This window comes from Octodon degus, unplaced genomic scaffold (genome assembly GCF_000260255.1).
Source record: "Octodon degus isolate 3935 unplaced genomic scaffold, OctDeg1.0 scaffold00015, whole genome shotgun sequence".
NCBI classification, from domain to species: Eukaryota; Metazoa; Chordata; class Mammalia; order Rodentia; family Octodontidae; genus Octodon; species Octodon degus.
Window position 1 is genome coordinate 12863144 of NW_004524591.1, and position 20173 is coordinate 12883316.

The window sequence follows — 20173 nt, forward strand, 5'->3', positions numbered from 1 at the left end:
ACCAAAATTAGAGAAAAAGGAGGGCTGCAAGGAAAGCCAACATTTTGGCCCTAGCCTTCCAAGGTCAATTAAGACTCAGGACATATGAGATCTTGCACTGTAACGTCATGTAACTTGGTAGTGTCCCAAATTTTCTGATCAAGGAGATTATGAGGCCAAAGAGGAAAGTGATTGATGAGGTAGAGTGTGCCTAAGGAGAGTCACATGTAGAGAAAACATTCTCTCAGGCTTTCACAGAGAGCACATTGGCCAAGCAATGACTGTGACTCATCCACATGGCTGACACTGACAAGGTTCTACAATCTGAAGTACAGGATCTCAGGATAAATCCTGAGGGGATTTCACTGACCTTATAAGATCCAAAAGCTACAACCCTTGTTGCTTTACCTAGTACCTGCTTTACCTTGGTCTTAACCATCCAGCAGAAAAGTATAACAACAAAGTACAAGAATTAAAGCCATGTTGTTATGTTGAACTGTAGGGGACTCAAGTCAACACTTTCTGACACTGCCAGTCCAGCAGAAGACTCAAAACTATTATGGGTTACTGGACTCTTTTAGAATATTTTGCTGAGTTAACACACCTATAATATTCAAATAACAGAACTTAACAAAAAAAGGGGATACAGATGAATGTCCATTTTGTAGCTGTGTATTCAAAGTGGTTAGGATATATAGCTACATTCTCTTAATGAATAGAGGGATTTCTTCTAATGGTGTTTGTAAATAGGATATCATGTCCACATCTTGTACTGCAATTAACCACTAGGAAGAATGTATGCAGTGTGTTAATTATTGAAACTGTCCTACCAATTTTGTTTGAAACTGTCTCATTGCTATTTGTTTCTCAATAAAATTATGGGGAAAAAACTTAAAAAAAAAAAAAAAAAGTAAAACCCTCTAAGAGACACTGTGTATATATGTGTGCTGTCCTGGAGATTTAGTCCATGGCCTAAGACTGAGCTACATTGCCAGCCCTTTTTATATGTTTTTATTTTGAGACAGGGTCTCACTAAGTTACACTGAGCAGAGCAGGCTCAAACTTTCAATTCTCTGCCTCAGCCCTCCTAGATGTTCAAGCTATCATACCTGCTAGAGGATTTCTTACATGTGTGAATCAGTAGTTGCTTTCAACTTGTTAATCAAGTAAAGTATAAAAATAATGGGAAGATCAAAGGTATATAATAATTATTTTTAATATCAAAAACCCCCAGAAAAGTTGAAAATCTTCATCAGAAGATATAATTTTAAAGCTTTACTTTTGAAGTCATATATTTTAAAAAATTATTTAAAATTATGCTAGTAAAAATAAATAAATAAATAAAAAAAATAAAATTATGCTAGTAATTTAAAGTTCAATTCAGATATTAGCATAAATGCATATAATATCTAATGAATAGTTGTGGATAAAGGAATAAATTTCACTCTTCATTATGCTTGTCAAAGTTACCATCTGCTCTCAATCTCCACAGCAACACTCAGTCTAGGCCTGTATCGCCTTGACACGCATAGGCTGCTCAAGAAGCCTCCCTGCTCCTGGCTCCTTCCTTCTACAGTGCACCATGTACATTACTGCCATATTCATCATCTGGAAACACCACTTTTCTTCTAAACATAGCATAACATACATTTATCAGGTCTTCCAACTCCCATCCACCCTAAAATATAACTATAATTTACCTGTCTAAATTTCATTTATATTCTCCAAAATACACCAGCCCACTCCAGCCTCCATTTGCCATGCTTTCCCTCTCTGTTTTCTCTCCTTTTTCATTCTTCTGATTTTTACAGCCTACCAGGAAAATCTCGGGGCTTGTGCTGACAAGGTGGATGGGTTGCCAAGGCAAACTGTCAGAAGAGAACTATAACACGACTGTGAGCCACAGTTGCATCCTTAGGTGCTTTTAAAGACTGACTGATGAATGTAGATAAACTTGGCTTAGAAAATCTCATTGGCATTTTTAAAATTCCTAAAGAATTCATTAATTTAAATTATGCATTCCATTAAACATAAAAATACCACAAATGAATGATTTTAAATGTAATAAGGACCAGAAATTTGAGCAATTATTGGCGGAAATAAGATTCTTTATAAGCTAAAATTTTGTAAAAGATGTTTGTACCATCTTTTACAAAATATAAATTCAGTATATGTTAAGTATTGCCCTAGTAAATTAAAGTCTATTTAGTCCCGGCACCTAAGGCACAAATTGTAAAGCCTGTTGGCAGACTTTTTTTTTTTTTTTAATGTGTTTGGTACAGGGTCTCACTACGCAGCTTGGACTTGTAGTAATCCTGTTTTCAGCCTCCTCAGTGCTGGGATTACAGGAGTGCATCACCACACCTGGACTAGGTGGCCAGCTTAGCATAAGCAGGGTGTGGACAGAGGGCGGTATGGCATGTGGTGCCAGGGATTGAACCCTGGTCTCTGAGCTTGCCTAAGCAGGCACTTAGTCTGCTGAGCTATCTTGCCAGTCATCTGTTGGTAGATTTTTAAATACTGCTATAAAAATCTTGAATCAGAAGTTACCTCAAGAAAAATTTTTAAAAAAGTTACCTCAAGAGCATTCATTAATATGATTATTGTCCAATTGCCTCATAAGTAGCACAGTAGTGGAAAGGCTTTTTGCTTATTTACTAGACCAGGACCTTAAGCTGACAAATTTATCATTCATCCCTTCTCAAATTCATATATTTTGTTCACAATATAGCCTGTAGAATCAAAACAGGAGCAAAAAAAGAGAGTAGGACTAGGTAAAAACAAGACACAGACTTGAAGATTATGTTAGGGGATAATACATTCAAATATATTTTATATAAGGAAAAAGTCAGTATTGCCATATAATCAAATTACAATAGTAATAATTCAAAAATCCCTATGTACTTACCGAGTATGCTGCAAAATATTCCTCTTACTTTGCAATACTGGCAGAAGAACAATACAATCTGGTCTGTGTTCATAAAGAGTATATAATCCAGATGGCAGAGGAAAAGGGGATAAATGAGAAAAATGATTCATTGTAGTACCCTACATTCTTGTTTTATTTTGTTGTTTGTTTTCTGTTCATTTGAGACACGATCTTGCTCTGTGGCACAGTCTGGCCTTCAAGTCAATATGTAGCACAGGCTGGCCTCAAACTTACTGTGATCTGGTACTTGCTTAGATCCTCCTGCCTCTGCCTTCCAAGTACTGGGATTATAGGCCTGTGCTATCATGCCCAGCATACCCTACATTCTTGAGGGGAACAATCACAAGAACTAGGATCATAATAAAATTACAAGAAATGAACAAAATCAGTAATACACAGTTCAAACAAAAGTTTTGCTTATTATGCAACTACAAAACATTTACAAAATTTTTACCAAGAAAAAAAAGCTATGAACACTTTAGTATTACACCTACTATCTCCACTAATACTTTTGTCTATTGAAGTTTTCCCCTGCTTTGGTAGGTTTATAAACTATTAGCAGAAAAGGCCTACAGACTTGTTCCTTCTTGGATACATCCATAGCACAGGCACATTATCCAGTGCTCTTGGAGTGGTGGCTTTGGACTCAAAGGCCTCAGAAGTGGGTGCTGAGTACTTGCAACATGTGCTGGAGCTCCTCTGTGATCACTGGAGACAGGAAGTCATGGCAGCAATGGCGACGGCTAGGCCTCCTGTGGCCAGCCTTGTTTGCTGAAGTTTTTAATTGCTACATTTAAATCTTTTCCACATAATTAAAAGAAATGTTAAACCTTCTAACCACTGCTATCTTATTCTTCAAAAGAAGGTAGTGAATTGTACATTATTTCAAACTTTTCTATACTATACAAATAGTTCAAAATTTCAGTCATATAAAAATTATTGAACTGATAGCTCAGCAGAGTAAAGAACCTGCTTAACAGAGTGCAGTGGCCGAGGTTCAAGCTCTAGCGTGCTGTGCTGGCCTGCCCCCAGGGCGTGCTGTGACTAAAATTGAGACTAGGCATAGTGGCACGCACCTGTAATCCCAACACTTGGGAAGCTGAAAACAGGAAAATCATGAGTCTGATCTACATAGTAAGACCCTGTAGACCCTGTCCTAAACACAGAAGAAGTGCCGGGGAGATGGCTCAGTAGAATAAGCACTTGCCTGGCAAGGGCAAGGGCCTGAGTTCAATCCCTGGTTCCACAAAAATAAATAAATATAATAAGCACAGAAAAAAAATCACTGAAAATGCCAAAAAGATTTCATGGTGGTTATTATTATTATTATTTAATGCATTTAATACAGGGAATACAGGGCCTCACTACATAGATCGGACCCATAGTGATCCTCCTGTTTTCAGCCTCCCAAGTGCTGGGATTACAGGTGTGTGCCACCACACCCGGTCTCAATCACCATCCCAGCGTGCCCGGCGGGTGGGGCTGGGGCCGGTATGGCACGCCAGAGATCGAACCTCCGCTGTTGTGCTCTGCCTAAACAGGTGCTTTACTACGCTGAGCTATCAGGCTGGCCCTTCATGGTAGTTATTAATACTGATTAATTTTCTTGTATATGGAAACTTTTAATGGCAAAGTTTTAAATATTCATTAAATAATAATGATAAATCAATATAAATAACATTTTATTAAAAATATTTTTTCCAAACAAAAAAATAGTAATGAGTGACATTGTTTCACAGTTTTTGCAAATTTCTTTAATATCTTGGTTTAATAGAAAACTGATCCTCATAATTGTTTCTGAATTTAAACTGACATAATTATTTCATTGTGGTTGAACAGTGAGAGACAGATGGAAAGACAGACACAAACAGACAGGCAGGCAGGCAGGCAATCTACTGACAGAAGCCCCATGGAGAATTATAAAGTCTTAAAAAACAAGGTAGAAAAAAAAAATAAAATAAAAATAAAAAAATAAGGTAGGATAATGGGGTGAAAGTTTTCAGTTCATAGACCCAGCTTTGCCCCTGGCTTACATCTGATTTTGAGGAAACTGTTTCAGTATCTTCCTCAACTGGAATGAAGCAGGGTGAGGATAAGAAATTATATCACTCTACCTGGGAATGTAGCACATGGTAGAGTATATACTTAGCACACTTAAGGTCCTGGATTGAATCCTCATCACAAAAAGAGGAGAAGAGGGGAGAGAGAGAGAATCATTGATATCTACCACAGTGCCCACATATCAGCTATAAGGGTGCTCCAAAAATGTACGGATATGACATAAATTTGAACGTCAAAATTAGATCAAAAGTCTTACTTTTTCATAAACTGGAGTTTTTTTGTTTTGCTTTGATTTATGACAAAGACAATTTTGCCCCCCTCTGGAATTCATACTGTTATTCCATTCTCTAATTAACTTAATCTATCCTACTTTCAGAACTCTGGTAAACAGTCTCTAAATATAAAAGAACAAGCGTTTTATTTTTGTACATAATCAAAATTTTCTCTTTCACAAAGTATCTCAAAATAATCTAAAAAAATCAATGAAACATTGGATTATTTGACATATCACTCAATTTAAAAATAACAATAAGAAACACATGGACATATTCAGCTTATGAATAAAGCATTTAATGAAAAAAATGCTGAAAATGGCTGTGGCAACTCAGTACCACTGGTTTATGATCAGAGGGTATAGCAACTTCCAAAGCAATGGGCCTGAGCCAAAAGACACTGCTTTACCCCTGTTTACAACAGCACAGGGTGAGTAATGTAACTAATATTATGCACAAGCAATTAGCTCAAATTAACCTCATATTTAAAAGTATTTTACTCAGCCTTCTTCTTCCATTTTCTGCTTTAAAAAAAGCAACCAGGTCTATTTGCAGAAGCTTCTTCACACTTAAGAACACAAATGTCCCATAAACACTTTCTCCTTGCCAAACCAAACAAATTCAGTTGAACTAAAGAATTAGCCAGCTGGTTACCATTGGCTGTATTTGGGAAATGGGAAAGGAGATGATTAGCTATTGTTCTACTAAGATGTCAAAATCTCCCCCTTCCATGTCTTGCCTAGGGGAAATGTAAAAAGCTCTGAGATTTGGTCATTAAAGCTTGGCAATCTGTAACTTGGGAGTGGGCTAATTAAAGGCATCTAAGATTTTTGTTGTTTTACAATCATACAAGCTACCTATCTATATTAATTTGTTAAGGACTACAATAACAAAGTACCACAGAATGGACATATTAAAACACAGAAATTACTCTAAACTAGGAATCTTAGATCAAGAGCCAGCAGGTTGTTTCTTTGTAAGATGGATGAGAGAAGAATGTTTTGGGCCTTTCTCCTTGATTATAAATCACTGTCTTCTCCCTATTTTCACATTGTCTTCATTCTGTATGTAACTGTTACTTCAAGAGCACCAGTTTTTCTGGATTAGGACCCAATTAATGACTTCATTTTAATTTTTTCCATAATTTTATTAACAGACAAATAGCAATGAAACAGTTTCAAATCAAATTGGTACAACAGTTTAAATAATTAACACATTGCATACTGTCTTCCTAGTGGTTATTTGCTGTACAAGATGCAGACATGATATCCTATTTACAAAGACTATTACAACAAATCCTTCTATTCATTAAGAGAATGTAACTATATATCTATCCTAACCATTTTGAATACACAGATAAAAAATGGACATTCATTTGTATATCCCCTTTTTTGTTTAGTTCCGTTATTTGAATATTATAGGTGTGTTAACTCAGCAAAATATTCAAAAAGAAAACAGTAGTCCATAATAGTATTGGGTCTTCTGCTTGACTGGCAATGTCAGAAATTGTTGACTTGAGTCCCCTACAGCTCAACATAACAACATGGCTTTACTTCTTGTACTTCGTTTTTATACTTTTCTGCTGGATGGTTAAGACCAAGATAAAGCAAGACCTATGCAACAAGAGCTGTAGCTTTTGGATCTGATAAGGTCAGTGAAATCCCCTCAGGATTTATCCTGAGATCCTGTACCTCAAATTGTAGAACCTTTGTCAGTGTCAGCCATGTGGATGAGTCATGGCCATTGCTTGGCCAATGTGCTCTCTGTGAAAGCCTGAGAGAATGTTTTCTCTACATGTGACTCTCCTTAGGTACACTCTACATCATCAATCACTTTCCTCTTTGGCCTCATAATCTCCTTGATCAGAAAATTTGGGACACTACCAAGTTACATGACATTACAGTGCAAGATCTCCTATGTCCTGAGTCTTAATTGACCTTGGAAGACTACGGCCAAAATGTTGGCTTTCCTTGCGGCCCTCCTTTCTCTCTAATTTTGGTCTGCAAACTTAGGTTGTTAACCATCCAGAAGACAAGCTTATTGTTATTACCATACAACCTAGGCTGTTAAGCTTAACCTCACTATCTGTCTGAGTATCAAACATCTCAGGCATAACATGGAACAGGTATTTTTCATCCAGTATTGATATGTTGAACTTTAATGACTTCATTTTAACTTAGTTACACCTCTGTAAAGATCTATCTAAGTTACATTCTGAGGTTCCAGGGTTAAGACACACACACACACACACACACACACACACACACAGAGGGACATAAATCAAACCATAGCAGCACCAATACTGTAACCAACTGCATCCAGCAATTAATCTGGCTCCTTTTTTTGTATTAAACATGTTTAATATCATCTACCTACACATAAACTATTAGTTGTCTACTATGCCCTAGATGTTATATTTACAAAAATAATATGACATAGTAGTAGACTTAGGGATTCATGGTCTATTAGAAGAGACAAGAAAACCTAAAACACAACAGAAGCAAGCATCCCTTAATCCCTTTTGAAATAAATCAAGATAAACCAGGATATAAGCAGTAAAATAAAACAATAAAATTAAATGCTATGAGGAAAACAAAGAGTGTAAAAGAAAACACAAAGCAAATACTATGTTTCAATCATTTTGCCATCATGTACTCCTCACCCCTCTCTTTCTCCCAACATAATAGCATATGAAAATATACTTTCCAAAACACAGCTCTACTTTATTTCCTTAAAGCTTTTTGCAAACTAAGTGGCAGTTTTCGCTGCTGCAACATTAGGGACAAAAGAAAAGAGAAATGTCAAGAGAACCAAATTCCAATTAACTTGTGAGTTGATGTTTCAGCGTGAGTCATTACCCTTTAAGTTGGAATGAGACTCTCAGCCACTGAAGAAGTCTGCCAATTGCAAACCAGATGTTTAACAGAAAATGGTGAGGTAAAAAGAGAGGAGCAGTAAGAAAGAACAAGTAAACATGATTAATGGCATAATGCCTACTAATAGACCATAATAATAAAAGCAACAGATCTTGACTGTGCAAAACTGTTTTTTTTCTTAATCAGAATTTCAGTAGATGTTACTAATATACAGTAGTTGCTTTCCTTTGTTTAAAAAATTATAGTAATCAAAGCAGCAATAATTCAGTATGACCATATTGGTTCATATTAATTGGAATAACAATTTGTTTTAGCAGAGGTTGAGTTATAAATTATTTTTAAAATGAAGTCTTGAATAAAGCTTTATACTAATATAACAAAATGTACCCTAGACAACTGTAGATGAATATGAAACTAAAATTGGCAGAGCAAAAATTTCTGGATTGGCCCCCTCAAAGTACTTGAAATTCCTACAAGAACATTTAATGCCTAAAATATTTTAAATATTTCTTTTTCAACTATGCATTGTTTTTAAAGAAAAGATTTATTATAAAAATAAAACATCTACATGGACCTTTTCGCCAATAAATGATTGATGGAATTCACATTTAATAAATCACATATATTACAGTAAACTTTTTAGAGCTTTATAACCTGGTGACATAAAGAATATCTGCTCTGATTATCACTGAAACCAACTTAATGTGATTTCCATAAAGAGGCTGGCCCAAAAGCTCTTCTTAGGAGCTACCTGAAATTATATAACATACTTATAATTCTTACTGGGAAAGTAACAAATATACACTTACAAGTGCTGGCCAGACAGCTCAGTGGACTACAGCTCCTGCTTATGCAGACACAGGGCCTGGGGTTTGATCCCTAGCGTGCCATGCTGTGATGGCCCCACCCCCGGGGCACACTAAGACAGTAATTGAGACTGGGCATGGTGATGCATGCCTGTAATCCCAGCACTTGGGAGGCCAAAAACAGAATCACTATGAGTCTGATCTCTGTAGTAAAACCCAGTCGACCCTGTACTCACTACATTAAAAAAAAAATTTTAAATATACTTACTTTTCTTGATATGTTCTTTCTTAGTCTATCCTTTCTTTTCAAACTATTATTTTCATGGGTAATAAAACATCTAATCTACAAATAAAAGTATTAAAGAATAGATATTATATGTATGAAAGGAAAGCTTATTGAAAAGAACCTTTGGGGCTGGTGAGATGGTTCAGTGGTCTAAAGCACTTACTTAGAACAAGCCTGGCAAAACACAGGGACCACGGTTCGATCCCCCAGCACCATATGCCAGCCAGCCCTGCCCCTAGGTGGGCTGAGCTGGCCACACACACACACACACACACACACAATAAATAAATAAATTTTAAAAAAGAAAAGAAAAGAACTCTTTATGAAAGTTTAAATAGAAAATATAGGGCTGAGGAGATAGCTTGGTGGTCTAAGCATCTGCCAGGCAAGTGCAAGGACCTGAGTTTGTTCCCCAGTACCATATGCCATGCAGGTCACTGAAACAGGGCATGGTGGTACATGCCTATAATCCTAGCACTGGGGAGGTTGAGATAGGAGGATCACTAGAGTCCAAGCTGCATAGTGAGACCCTGCATGAAATAAATAGATAAATATTTAAAAAGTAAATAGAAAATAACCAAATTACTTCAAGCATAATTAAAATTTCTCTTCCATTCTTTCCTATCAGGAGTCATATCTTATATTCTTCTTATAGCCTCCCTCCTCATGTTTTAATACAGTTCAGTAAATAGAGGAAGCAATATGGCATAATGAAAAGAATGCTAACTTTAGAGAACAAAAGAACTCCATGACACTTTTCAGAATGCTAACTTTGGAAAACAAATAACTCATGCTGTTTTCTAACAAGTTACTTAAACTTTCTAAGTATCAGCTTCCTCAACTATGAAAATGGGTGATATCTACTGCACAGGAATGTTTTAAGAATTAAAAATAATATAAATAAAATATGACACACAGTAAATGGTCAAAGATAGGTCTAAATATTAATAACAAAATATCATTTGGACAACTGAGAATGTATTTCAAAATGTTACCATTCTCATGTGTGTGTGTGTGTGTGTGTGTGTGTGTGTGTGTGACAGAGAGAGAGAGAGACAGAGAGAGAGAGAGAGAGAGATTCACCAGATTCTAATGCCCCTCCAGCTATTTCCATGCATATTTATTCTTCACTGATAACTCTCTGATTTAAGTCTTCATCCTCTGCCTCCACTTCCAGCTCCTTAACTGTCTTTACAGAATAAACTCCTCAGGAACCTTCTAACCAGCAAGTTGACCAGCTCTTTCTCAGTGTTTGTCTAACTTTGCAGCAGGTGTCCTCTCTTCTGAAAGTCTTATTTCTTGACTTCACTGACTTCATTATTCTAATTCCATTCCCCACAAAAAACTTTTCCAAATTTTCTACAATTCTCTCACTGTCTTTGTTATTTGTACATTTTAGTTGATGCTTCAACCACCATCCATTTCTAAACTATTATCGCCTTCTTCTCTATTCTCTTATTAGGACACACTTAAAGCTTCATAATTTGGCAAAATAGTTTCTCCCTACTAAAGTGCTTTGTGGACTGTGTTGTCACTCTATCTGCCACAGTAACATCTATCAAGAATTACATCATCAGAACCCTTGAAATTTAGATTTACAAGGGCATATAGGTAAAGCACCTGCAAGCAGGTGCAGGGCCCGGGGCTTCAATCCCCAGGCCTGCTGTGTCGGCCCCACCTCTGGGGAGCACTGAGAGGGCAATTGAGACTGGGCATGGTGGTGTGTGCCCATACACCCAGCTCTTGGGAGGCTGTAAACAGGAGGATCACTACAAGTCCGATCTAGTAGTGAGACCCTGAACACCATGTAGGCCCTTCCCTAAGATACAAAAAAAAAAAAAAAAAGGGCATATATGTCTAGTAAATTCAAAGTGGTAAAATAGCAACTTTTTAATGCCCCAGTAGAAGGAAGAGAGGAGTATGAGTCTGCTTATGTTTTTAAAATCAATACCTTGAATTAACTAAATATCAATCTATATTTTAAAAGAGAAAAAAATAAGAGTACAGAAAGATAAAAATACAGTTTATAATTATTTGCCCAATTTAGGTACTTTTAAGGCTTACATTATCCTTTAAAATTTCCAAAGCTATATGTCACTCTATACAAAAATAAATGTTAATTATCCAATAGTTGAAATCTAAGAATAATCTTTACAGTACAATTTAAGAACCGATGCAAGAGTTTGGGATGTAGCTCAGCAACATAAATTGCCTGGCAAGTATGAGGCCCTGAGTTCGATTCCTGGTACAAAAAAAAAAAAAAACCTGACATAAAATGTTTCCATTAAGTCAAGCATAAATGCATGGATCCCAATCATTTCTGTGACAAGGCCACTAATGTTCAACTATCAAAAGACTCTTTGTTCAAGAAAATACACACCAAATAAACAACAGTTAACATTTACTACTAAAAGGCTACTCTGATGTAAGGTTCAAAAACAACAAATATTTGAACCACAATGGTACAAGTACTATGTTTCCAAAACTCCTTCATCTTTTCCATATGGTATACTTAGCATAACATTCTTTACAACATATAAATGGGATTAAGGAATGAAAATTAATCAGGAGAACCCACTGAATTAAAATGTGAATTATATTCAGTATATTATATAATGTCAACTTTCAGTCTCTCCATCTCCTCCCACCCATTCCAAGATCACCTATTATAACTACATAAAGCTGTATTTGTTAAAATAGAAGATATGACAACATAGAACAAACTAATAATAATGGATAGGTTTACTAAACTTGGAAGCTAATTGTATAAAGAGGAAAAATACTTAATAAGATATTCAAATGAAATGATGAGATTTACTTATTAGTAATAGGAAGAAAGGGAAATATCCTAATTAGGAAAAGTTAGGGAACCAATTTTAAAATACAGGCTATAACATCAGACAGGTACTGGGGCTCTTGTTTTTTGACTAATGGTTTGTTACCCTGAACAAGACTCAACCTTTGCATCTCAGTTTAGCTATACAACAGGGACAAAAATCCTTGATAAAATAGTATAATTAAATGAAATTAACTATGAAAATCACTTAGAAAGAATATACTAAGATCTTGGGCCAGGGAGATTGCTCAGTGGAATAAGCGCTTCCCCAGCAAGCGCAAGGGCCTGAGTTCAATCCCCAGTTCCGCAAAAAAAAAAAAAAAAAAGATCTCAATAAAGTGTATCAAAGAACTAGACATTTTTATACCTAAACTATTTCAAACTTTCCAAGGAAAAGATTAGTTGCCAGAGCACCAGGAAAAATAAAAAGTTTTCAAATCTCTCTCTCTCTCTCTCTCTCTCTCTCTCTCTCTCTCTCTCTCTCTCTTCCTCCTCCCTCCCTCCCTCTTATAAAGCTAGTATATGTTTTAAAAACCAAAGTGTTTTTTTTTTTAAAAAAGTCGTACAAAAGAAACACTAAGAGAGTACTCTCATAGCGAATCAAATACAGCACTACTTTAAAAAGATAAGCTATTATCAAGTTGTCTCTATCCCCAAAAAACCAATATTGGGTGAAATCAACTAGTGAATTTTCTAATAAAATTCAACAAAGAGGTAAAAGGAAAGACACATATCATTTCAAAGTACATTATGTGGACATGTGATCAAATTACTATCTATCTCAGTTTCAAAAATAAAAAAGGAATATAAGACTATTTTCTTAACATGTCATAACAAAAATTTTGAATACACAATTATCAAGCCCTACCAGCATTCTCCTTCAAATGAAAAATGAGCCAAGGATGTGTACTACTATTACTATAATTTAACATTTTTCTAGAAGTTCTGGCTAGTGCAATAATAAGAAAAAGGAATTAAATGTTGGCAAGAAAAATAGATGATCATAATCTACAAATGGTATAACTGAGTTATTACAAAACCCAATAAAAACTTTTAAAATTAAGAGCTTCATAACATGACCAGTCACAGTGTATGACAATAAACTCATATTCCACCTGATATATTCATATATGAAATAATGAAAAAAATCTTACAGTTGCATCAAGTGCTCACTTTGGCAGCACATATACTATAAATTGCATCAAATTCTAAAATACAAGGGGCAGAACCCACATACAAAACTAGAAACCGTGTGAAGAAATTCAAAGCTACAGCTTTAGTCATAAAAAATTGTTTGAAGAAGTGGTGAATATTTTGTAGGAACAGCACATTTTTTTTCTAAAAAATTTAGATATTCCAATAAGATTCTTTTGGGGCCTAAATAAATTGCCTTGAAAAAATATTTAAAAATGCTGAAATATTTTCTAAAAACTAATAACAAGAATTGCTGTAACCACAGTTTAAAATTACTGGAGCAAAAATAAACAGCCCAATGAAACAGAAACATAGAAAAAGTCAATTACCTATAGGTAGGTAGGCAGACTATATATAATTTGTTATTTAAAACCTTCAGGAAAAGAGAATTGGCTCAATAAATAGTATTTTAAAAGTTTATCTGCCACTCTATATTAGAGTACATTGCAAATAGGTGAAAGATATAAATATTTTTTAAAACTGTGAAATTACTATAGGGAATTCGAGTAAATAGATACATAACTTGGAATTGAAAAGAGCTTTCTAAGCATAAAAACTTTTTTTGTTGGATTTAACCATTTTAAAATGTTAAAACTTTGTTTAAAAAGAAAAACAAAATCAGAATGTAAATTCCAAAATGGAGAATTAGGGCTGGCCCGATAACTCAGTGGACTAAAGTGCCTCTTAGGCAGAGCACAGTGATTAGGGTTCCATCCCAGCGTGCTGTGAGGGCCCCACCCTCGGGGTATGCTGAGACAGCGAATGAAACGGGATGTGATGATGCTCACCTGTAATCCCAGCACTTTGGAGGCTGAAAACAGGAGAATCACTACAAGTCTGATCTGTGTAGTGAGACCCTGTAAACCCTGTACTAAAATACATAAATAATAATAAAAAAATAAATGGGGAATTTATTTACAATGGAATTTGACAAAAGTATAACAACTGAAGCTTCAAAGAGTTCTCATAATTGTTTTTAAAAACTTCAATATCACAATAGATAAAGGAAACTAACATAATTCTCAAAAATGTATAAATATTTGTCACTGATAATATATGTAAATAACAATTAGAGAAGATTACTCTCAAGTGAGGGTGAATTACTAGTGCTAACTGTGAAGGTGTGAATACACTCAGCCACAACTAACACAGATCAATCTATTCAGTCTTTCTGAAAAGCCATCTATTCTTATCTATTAAAATCATTAAAAGGTGCATACCTTATGACTTCAGGACTATCCTAAGGAAAGGACATGGCAATACTTAATTTATGAAGAAACCAACTGCTATTCATTCAAAATAATTGAAAAGACCTTAAATTTTCAAAAACCATTAAGGTGGTTAAATAAACATTCATATATCTATATACCAGAATATTGGGTGCACAATGTAAATGTTTTGTAGTAAAGATTAATATTTATTGACTTGGGTAAGCATTCATGACCTGTTAAGTGAAAATAAACTAATAACAAAATACTGTATCTTAGAATTTTTAAATGATAAAAAAAGTTTCTTTGTGTTTAAGAAAATGTAATCACCCATCTAGAAAGACCTATATGGATATTCACCCAAATGTTAATAAAAAGTATCTATGGATGAAAACATTAAAAATGTTATTTATTATTTAGGTAGTCTTGAATCCCCCAAATTTCCTACAATGGCTATGTATTGACTACAGTAGTAATTAAGAAAATACTGAATGTTGGGGCTGGTGAGATGGCTCAGTGGTCTAAAGCACCTACTTAGAACAAGCTAAGCAAAAACGCAGCGACCGCGGTTCAATCCCCAGCACCACATGCCAGCCAGCCCCACCCCCTGGTGGGCTGAGCTGGCCACACACAACAATATTGTTGGGGGCCTGCCCCTTAGCTCAGTTTTTTAAGTGGCTGCTTCAACAAAGCAGTCAGGCTCAGGTTGCTGTGGTTCAATCCCCACAACTCAAGCCAGTCAAACCTGCCCAGAAGGCATTCGGAGCCAAAAAAAAAAAAAAAATCCTACAATATTATTATGCCTCCAGTAACAACAGTATTCAAAATCATGCTAATAGTGATATTCCTACTTCTTTTTAGGATACATCAAAATTAGGGATATCTTTCCTGTGTAGGTGAACTCATACTTTGATTTTTTTATCACAATGAAAGAACTTTTCAGAGCTATAAAAGAATCAAAACAAGAAAAATAGACAATCAGACAAAATGTTTCACTCCATTTTTATTTATGATCAAGTAAAATCCCAAAGAAAGTTCAGAGATGAGCCATTCTGCTTTCATCACCCCAACAAAAGCAAGACTCAAGGATGAGGCACAAGCTCTGGATCTCTACATCCAAATCTTCACCAGAAAGTTCAAAAATAAAATGTAAGTGTAGGGGCAGAAAATATAGGCATTACCTTTCTCAGAATAAAAAGTAACGGGCCTTTGACAACTTTCAATCATAAGCCTTCTCTGTCTCCTTTTGGAAAGGGAGGACTGATTTTTCTCTCCCAGTAACTTATAAGGTAATAGCTAAAAGGCAAACAAGATTTCTTCTGAGCTAAATGCTTTAAAAACATAGATTTTAAAGGGTTAAATGTTCTGTTTCCCCAGTGTAGCCTAACTCTGAAAGGGCCAAAAAGACTGGCAGTACTTGGCTCTCAACAATAAGCAATAGATAAACTGTTAATTCCATCTCCCCCCTCCAAAAAATGACAAAGCATTACATGGTGGTGCCAGGGGTCTCAGGCTCCATAGAAGAGGTTTTTCTAAGAGGCATTCATTTTCACAGTATAGAGATTTTCTCTAAGTTCTCTGAATATGTAAGAGGTACTTCAGAGAACCAATCTTGATGTTACATGACAACTCTGCTAATAACAAAGAAATATAGTCTTTTGTATCATATTCCTTATTAAAGATGTTGCTTTTAAGACTCTTTTTTCTCACTGATCAAAACTCCAAATTCCTTCCTTCTAATTTGACTAGAACTAATTATTCTAGTCAAATAATTACTACATCTTCCCTAAATTACCTACCTCTTTGTCTTTACTCTCACTTTCCCTATGAATGTAAGCAATAAACATAATATTCCTTCCACTATTTTCCTGCAGTGCTTTTCAACCATACCTGTACATTGAAATTATTTAGAGAACTGTAAAAATAAAACAAAAATAATGCAAATAATCTATACTGACAGAGAGTAGATGAGTGACCAGTGGTTTCCTGGAGATGAGAGAAAGATTACAAAAGGGGATGAGAAAACTTTAAAAGGTGTGGATATGTTCATTATTTTAATTATATTTATGATTTCACATTGAATGCATGTCAGACATTAAATTGTACATTTTAAAGATGTTACACTGATTATATGTTGTAAACCTCTTGTGTAAATAAATACCAATGTTTGGGCCCTAGCCCACTGCCATTGGAATAAGAATTAGGCTCCTTCTGGAAATCAAAATTCTTAAAAGTGCTCCAAAAGATTGTAAATGTGTAACCAAGATTGAGAGGCACTTCTCTACAGCTATTGTTTTTCTCTTTCACTTCAGTTTTCTTGAAAAGCCTCACTCACAAGCAACTAATGTATTAACTACCCTTACTTGCCCTATCTTCTGAAGACTATTTTCTAAACCACCACCCACCTAAAAGTGTATTTGTTAAAGTTAGTTCTGGACTCCTGATAGTCTCTCACTACTTGGGTCCTCTTCTTAGTGGATACCACTTGACAGCATTCAAAATTGTTGATCCCTTCCCCCTTCCTTTGAAAGTCTCTATCCTTGGCATCTTTCCTAATCTTGATTTCCTTTATAAATTCCACATTCATAGATCCAAATAGCTATCCACATCTTCAGCTGAAAGTTCCACCACTTCCTCAAACTCAAAAAAATAAAATTTAGCCTCTTCTATCAATGTACGGGTTCCTCATTTCCAGTTAATGGTAGGTACCAAGTCAAATCCTCAGAGTCTTGATTGTTCCTCCTTTCTTCTCACATAGATAATGAGGGCCTATTATATTCTACCTCCTTTGAGTGAGAATCTAAAATACAAGCCAATAAAAGGCTTCTCATTCATCACCTTCAATCCAATCCCTTTAGCTAAGAGTAAAATGCTGTGGAGTGACCCTCTACCATCCTCACTATCCTCATCTCCCACCATTTTCCTATTAATCTTGCATTGACCCATGTCAGTGTCAATGTTGTTGGCTTGTCATTGTCAATGACTTTCCCAGCTTCCATAGTTTTTCGTCCTCTTTGCCTTCTCAAAACTATATTCTCCGGGGCTGGTGAGATGGCTCAGTGGTCTAAAGCACCTACTTAGAACAAGCTAAGCTAAGCAAAGCACAGGGACCTCGGTTCAATCCCCCAGCACCACATGCCAGCCAGCCCCACCCCCTGGTGGGCTGAGCTGGCCACACACAAAAATAAATAATTAATTAATTAATTAAAAAAAAAACTATATTCTCCTTCTGGAAAGTGCTTCATTAGCCTTTGCATTTCAAAATTCTGCTGGGTGTTCCCAATTCCAGCAACATCTAAGGTAAACTGACCAGGTCCTATTCTATGCTCCCTTACCATACTAGGTTCACATTTATTACAAGATATTTTAAATGTTCACATTTATTACAAGATATTTTAAATGTTCCTTTATTATAATGTTACTAATACCTCATACATTGCACAATTATTTTCTGAAGACAAGAGTTATGACACTCATTTCTAAATCCCTGGTACATACTGAGCCTAGGGCAATGCAGCATCCACTGCATTGGTTTGATTTCATATGTCAAAAAAAGTCTTGAATAACATTTTAAAGATGTCTTCGGATTTATTATTTATATATAATAAATTCATTATTTATATATAATCTTAATATAAACAAGCCTCCTAGGATTATCACATTGATACAAGGTTAAACTAATCCGTATGACTTGCTGCAGCTAAGATTTTACACACTGAAAATCCCAAGTGGTAAAGTGTCACATGAACCAAAAATGTGGTATACCTGCTCCAAAAACTACCGTGAAACCCAAAGGACAAATAATGTACGTAAGGACAAATGAGCCCTATTGCCTGTGGTATATAGTCTCTAAGATAAGGAGTAGATGCCAGTTGAATGAACTCTTCTACCTGAACGCAGTGGCTGCCAAGCATGTGATAGTGTATTTCTCAGAGAACCGAGTCTGTGCACTATGAAACCACTAGGGCAAAATTATAATCTTTCAGTAGTGCCTAAACTCTGAGGATACAAAGCACACGTGCATGGCGAAGGGCGGATACCCAGTTTTGCTGAAGAGGGGAAACTTGGGCTCTTTAATGCAACAATTTTCAACTAGAAGCCCTAACGATTCTTGGGTAGGATAAAAATCAGCCTCAGAAGAACTCGTGCAATGAAGGAGGCAGGGGCTGCAGAGATCTTCAGCGTAGTAAATAACCAAAGGAGAAATTGTAGCTGCTTTCTGATCCTGTCTTCCCTGCGCGGGACCAAAGAAGGAGGCGAATGCTGCATTCAAAAAGGAGCGGGGTCGACAGGGACCATCTTGGCTAGCAGACTGGACGGATGGCGGTGACCTCCCCAGGGTTCAGGCACAGGGCAGGAGGGCTAGGAGAGGCCGGAGCATCAGAGGAGGTGAGGTGGGAGTGCGGGCTCCCCAGCCGGAGCCCACCCCGCAGAGGGGCCGAGGTTGCAGCCCCGGGTCACGCCCGGGGCCCGACCGCTGCTCGCCGGAAAGGAGGGAGCCCGGGTCCGCGCGCTCGAGGCAGCCGTCTTCCAGGCAGCGGGCGGGCTGCGCCCAACTTCGGGGTGAGCAGGCGCTAGCCGCAGCCCACCCTCCTGGCCCGGCGGCGCCTCGAGCTCACCCGCGAACCTCGCGCGGGAGCCGTTACCCCCAACGAAGCCGCAGCCGGGGACAAAGTCCCGTTCGCTCCCCGCCGCCGCCGCCGCCTTGCCCCGGCTCCTCCCTGACAAAAAAGTTCTCGGTCTCCGACCGCCCTGGGGGCCCGGCGCTGATCGCACCCCCGACTCACCAGAGCGGCTACGGGAGCTCCACTGCAGAACCTCGACCTGAGCGGCTAGCAGCCACCACGACGGCGGCGGCTGTGCTTCCTCCAGAGTAAAGCACCACCTGCCCCCCTTCTTCCTAGCAGAACGGGTCTCGGCGAGCCATCTTCCCCTCCTCTCACAGACTGACAAACCAGCCCCGACAGCCGCCACTGCCTCCAGCCACTCTGACAGGCTTGGAGAGAGACCCGTCCGCAGGCAGCCAACCACTACCGCCCCACGCCAGTTCAGCCTATCGCCGCCCTCTGGGGTGGGACTAGAACAACTTCTTCACCAATGAGAATCTTCTGCTGCGGGGCTTGGGGCGGAGCCATAGAAGAGAGGGAGGGGCAATATGAGTGGGCTTGGCCTGAGGAATGGGCGTGGTCGGGCCCCCGGAGGAAATGATTGACTGTAGCGTTTGTGGAGGCCGCTAAAGAAAGAAATCAGTAAAGATCTCTTAAACTCTGAGCCCTTAAGGTTTAAGGACGTCTCAGAGGAAAATAAGCCCTACCGGGTGTGGTAAGATAAGAGAAAAAAATTTGATATGTTAATTTATTGGGTAGGAGGATTTCCCAATAGCTAATTCAAGTGACAAGTATTTATCCAAAATCTTTTGTATCTCCTGAAAAGGTCTGTTTTTTGTTTTGTTTTGGTTTTGGGTTTTTTGCAAAATGATAAAAGAGAAAAAAGCTCTTTCTTACTAAATTATAGTGCCTTACCTTGGAAACAAAAATCTAGTATATTTCCCCTGTTTTCTTTTCATGGACTGTTTTTGTTTTTTTCCAATATATGACAAATGCAATCAGATTTTTTGTTAAAGGGTGAGAAGTATAAACAGCATGTCTATTTTCTTTGAGGGGAGTCCTGAAAGATCAAAGTGGGGTTACTGTTGGAAGACCAATGTGATAGATAATTCAGGTCCA

The 20173-nt window shown here is 37.2% G+C and overlaps 1 protein-coding gene across 4 annotated transcripts in view; it reads right to left on the minus strand.

Moving 5' to 3' along the window:
* The window catches only part of Fam126a (family with sequence similarity 126 member A), a 109071-nt gene extending 89595 nt beyond the window's left edge, over positions 1 to 19476 (minus strand). For all 4 annotated transcript variants that reach the window (XM_004626460.2, XM_023709863.1, XM_023709861.1 and 1 more), the window contains exon 1: positions 19235 to 19476. The gene's annotated coding sequence lies outside the window, so the exon portion shown is untranslated. The remainder of the gene's footprint in view (positions 1 to 19234) is intronic.
* Between the last annotated feature and the right edge of the window lie 697 nt (positions 19477 to 20173).